This window comes from Monodelphis domestica, chromosome 2 (assembly GCF_027887165.1).
Source record: "Monodelphis domestica isolate mMonDom1 chromosome 2, mMonDom1.pri, whole genome shotgun sequence".
Taxonomy (NCBI): domain Eukaryota; kingdom Metazoa; phylum Chordata; class Mammalia; order Didelphimorphia; family Didelphidae; genus Monodelphis; species Monodelphis domestica.
The window spans coordinates 369,806,917-369,812,245 of NC_077228.1; positions in this window are offsets into that span (position 1 = coordinate 369,806,917).

Sequence of the window (5,329 nt, forward strand, 5' to 3'; positions counted from 1 at the left end):
TTTTCTCTTTTTGAAGGTAACCCTATTGTGTTCTCAATTTTGTTGAAATATAACTGCAGAGTAGGTACTGATGTTTTTTATTTCTTCTGGTTTTGTTGTGATTTCTCCTTGTTTGTTTTTATTTTATTGATATGATTTTTCTGCCCTATTCTTCTTAATCAGGTTGTTGAAAGTTTTGTTAGTCGATACAAAGAACTAGAAATAAGTTTTCATCATCAGTTTTATAGTCTTTCTGGTTTCTGATTAACCTCTTTCTCCTCTAATTTTCAAGAATTCTTTTGTGCTTTTTTTCAGGATTATTTGTGGAGTTCCTAAATTTTTAAATGTATACTCACTTTTATTCTCTTATTCTGCTTTGTTGTATTTTTTTTAGGAATGTAATTTTTTTTTCTCTGAGGACTACTTTAACTACATCCCAGAAATGTTATGTTGTTTCATCATTATTATTGTCTTTCACATAATGATTGTTTCCATGATATATTCTTGAAAACACTTGCTTAGGGTGTGTTTTAGAATTAATTCTCTATTTAGGCTTATGTCTTTTGTTTGTGCTCCTTGAATTCATTAATATTTTTATTGCATTATTTTCTATAAAAGATGTTTAATATTTATGTCTTTATACTTCTATTTGCAATTTCTCTCTGCCTTCATATATGGTTAGTTTTTGTAAAGATGCCATGTAGTTCTGAAAAATATGTATATACTTGAGTTAGCCTATTGCTCCATCTATGATCTCTGTGACTTCCTGAAACAAAACACCATTCCCTGGTCACCACTCCCTATATGTGTTTTCTCTCTGTTAGAATACAGGTTCCTTGAAGCCAAGGATTGTCTCAGCTTTGTATATGTATCACCAACTCTAAGCATAAATATGGTAAATGCTTTAGAAATGCTTTTTGTAAAATAAAAAAAATTCATTCCTAAAGCTTTATTTTTGGATGTGCTTAGACCATGGATATGATTATCAAAATCGTTCTGTCCAATCCTTTCATTTTACAGATTTGCCCAGAGTCCCATAGCTGATAAAGACAAGGGAGGATCTGAACCCAAGTCTTCCTGACTCCAAGCATAGTGTTCTCTCCACTTTACCATGTTGAGTCTTATACTTCATAGAGTTTAAAACTGGAAGGAACCATAGAGATCTCCTGGACCAACACCCTCATTGAGGAAATTGATAGGCAATTTAAATAAGTTCCCAAGAACCCAGAAACTCTGACATCAGAACCAGTGTTCTTCACAAAAGAAAAAAAAGAGTAGATGACCTCTTGAGGCAAGAAGACACCATGGAAAGAGTGCTCAATTCAGAATCTGAGTACTTAAGCTTTTATCCCAGGTTCTACTACTATGTATGGCATCAGACAAGTTCTACTTTAAGAATCCTAAGATTTCAATAAACTAGTTGTAAAATAAGGGGACCAGGCAATTAGATGGCTCAGTGGATAGAGTACTAGGTCTCATCTTCCTGGCTTCAAATGTAGCCTCAGATGTTTTCCAGCTATGTGACCCTGGACAAGCCATTTAACCCTATTTGCCTCAGTTCCTCATCTCTACAATGAGCTGGAGAAGAAAATGTAAACCACACCAATATCTTTGCCAAGAAAACACCAAACGGGGTCATAAAGAGTCAGAAACAACTGAACAACAAAAATATACGGACTGAGATATGTGTTTGCCACTGATTGAGGAAAATGGGCTGTGGTATATCTTCTTATGCTACCAAAAGTTTGAATACCGTGGACATGATGACTGTCTGAAAAAGCAAGTTAGACTCTATTTTTGAGTAATCACTAAAGAAGGTGAGCTTCTGATTGGCAGATTTAAACACCGAATTGTTCTTGACTCAAGTGGCTGAGCCTGTGGCCACACCTTTGCTCTGTCAACAGGAGGCAAAGGAGCATACACACATACCTTATTCCCCATGACTCTGATGAAGTGGTACCAAAAGCCCCAAGAATCTGAAATTTGCAAAAGTGAAACTGGCAGCTCGCCATCCTGTCTGCTCATGTGGATTTATTTTTCTGACTAATTTATTTTGTAGAGGGAGTAATTAGCTGCATTAGTAACACTTGCTTCTATTACTACCTTCAGGCAAATAAGTCAGCTAATAGGCAGTTCAGGCACCAAACGTTTTCATTCCCACTGCTTGAACTTTTACTCCCAAGTAAAATAAGGCTGGTTTAAAAAAAAAAAGTGTTTTAAATACACACATTTGCATCATCATTACCTCTAACATTTTTTTCTCTATTTCCTTCCCTGGCTCCTCCTCTTATGGATAGAGGTGGACCCTTAAAGAGAGGTGAACTCACTTCTCACTGGACATTTTCTCCCTTGAAAATCTCATTCACTTTTGTGGTTTTATCACTATGCAGACTTTATAGTTCTAATCCTCGTCTCTCTTCTGAGCTTTAGTTCCCTGTCTCTGCCTACCAGACATCTGCACCTGAATGTTTCACTAGGAACTTGGGCTCAACATGAACAAAACTGAACTCATCCTCTTTCCCCTGGTACTTCCTTCTGACTTTCTTATTTCTGTCTAATTTCCATATTCCATCATTCAGAAACAGAGCTCTGAACCAACATGGACACAGGCTTAATCTTAAAGGCTTTTGTTGTTGTCATCATTTAGTCATTTTTTTTGTTATTTCCAACACTGTGACTTCTTTTTGGGGGGGTTTTCTTGGCAAAGATATTGAAGTGGTTTGCCATTTCTTTCTCCAATTCATATTTTTTACAGATAAAGAAACTGAGACAAGTAGGGTTAAGTGACCTGCCTAGATGCACCCATCTGAAGCTATATTTGAACTCATAAAGATGAGCCTTCCTGATTCCAAACTAGTATTCTACCCACTGTACCACCTACTTACCATATGGATGATTAATATTCTCTATGATTCTTTTGTTTTGTGCCCACCCAAATGATCAATCTGGGAACACCAAAATTTCATTTTTAGGGTTTTTAGTTAGTTCCTCTGAATGCAGCCAAGGTTACATATGAACATATTTTGAACAAAAAGCCATTCTCTCAGGACAAGGTTAGCTGTATCTCCCCTTCAGGGTTTTTAATGGCACCCTCAATTGGTCGGGGTGTTTTTCTCTAATGTACTAACTTGAGCCACCATCCCCAGTATGATCACTCCCCTTCCACCAGTGGACTTCAGTTCCATTTAGCAAATTTAATGAATTCACTTCAAAAAGGGATATTTACTTCTTACAGGTACATAACACCATAACACCCATAACACCTCAAGGACACCTTAGTCTTTGGGGAGAGTCAGCTGAGGTTTAGCAAGGTTTCTACTTAGCACTGGTTCCACCAATTTAATGTCAACATTACTGAATAAACCCTTTCTCAGGTACCATCAGGCTGAATCCTGAAAATACTTAGGACCTCAAAACTGGGTTGACTGCATAACCTGGCATGAACTTGATTCCAGGACTTGATGCTTAGAGTTCATAAGGTCACTGTCATTCCAATTTCCTTCATCTAAAATAAAAGAGTAAATGCCATGGTAAAAAACTACTTAAATATATAAATAATCTATATCAATGAGCCCAAGGCCTCTCTCTCATAGCACATTGTCTCTTCTCACTGGAGCATCCCTAGGAAGAAAGATGACTGTCAAAGAGAATGGGCAAGACTCTGGAGAGTTACTGCCTTTTCTGAATGTACCTCTAATTCCGGGTATATAGCTAATCCAAAAGGTTCTTTCTTATCATGTGGTTAGCAGATCAGTACCAGTTATAGAATGTCTAGGCGTGCTCCAAAATCTCTCTAAAGCATTTGCATTGCATATCACAGCTCTCCTGGAAGCTAGATTCTCCAGCCTCCTCCTTCACATAGAATATTGCATCAGAAACACCTTGTGCAAATTCATAGGGCAATCCCTCATTACAGTGGCAAATCAGGACAAGAGCAGACTTCAATTCCAAGGCTAATAGCAAGAAGCAGAGATGAAGAGACTGATCCAGGTTTACTAAGGTAGTCTTTTCTATCCACATTAAAAAAAAATTAAGGGAATAATTACATGGCTCAGTGGATTGAGAGCCAGACCTAGAGATGAAAGGTCCTGAGTTCAAATATGGCCTCAGATACCTCATAGTTGTGTGACCCTGGGCAAATCATTTGACTGACATTGCCTAGCCCTTACCACTCTTCTGCCTTGGGACCAATACATAGTATTGATTCTAAGATGGAAGGTAAGTATTTTTAAAAAGTAATTTGCTTTTAATTCAAAAGAGACTAAGAGAGTTAAGAAATTAAATCTTGTTTAACATTTTATTCCCTTAATTTTTTACAAATTTTCCTACATAAGTATTTTATTTAATTTTTTAGACATGATTTTCCATTGTAGATAGAACAAAACAATTATGCATTTGTATATAGGTTCATTTCCAAAATTCCCATGTGCCCTCTATGATTGATTCCATTGATTCCATCAATGTAGGCACATCCTCTAAGAGTGTAAATTAAAACCTAATAATGCCTGCCTATCTTGGGAAGTTTTCATCTGGTGCCAAAACAAGATGAACATAATAGGAAAACATATACACTAAAAAGAATAGAGAAACATATGTGCTAAAATATTCATAAAAACCCATTTTGCGGTAGCAAAGAACTGAGAACAGAGTAGTCACCCAGTGATTGGGGAATGGCTAAATAAATCATTGTATTTGAATGTAAAGGAGTATTAAGTGTACCATAAGAAACAATGGATATGAAGACTTCAGAGAAGCGTGGGAAAACCAGGAGAACAATATATAAAATTACAATAAGCAATATAAGTGGGATGAAATAAGAAAAAAAAATTAAACAATCCTGTATAATTCCCCAAACTCTCTTAGTTCTAGTTTCTTCCTTCTCTTATTTCCGATTAATCCCTGTTTATAGCTTTCTTTAAAAAATTTGTTTTGGGGACAGCTAGGTAGCACATTGGATACAACACTAGGTCTGGAATCAGGAGGACCTGGATTCAAATGTGACATACTTTCTGACTGTGTGACCCTGAGCAAGTCACTTAGCCCTGTTTGCCTAGCCCTTTCCCTTCTGTCTTAGAGTTGTTACTAGGAGATAAAGTAAGGATTTAAAACACATACACACACAACAAAACAGAGAATATATTTGTTTGAATGTTGAATCTCCCATTAGAATGTTGGCTCCCTGAAGAAAAGAAACATCTCTCATCTCTTTTTGTATCCTCAGCATTTAGTGCAATGCCTGGCATATAATAGATACTTTAAAAATGTTGATTGGTTGCTTGATACTTATAATAACCAGGATAAAATTCAATTAAAGAAGAAATCAGAAAATGTACCTTCTTTCCTGCTTTGC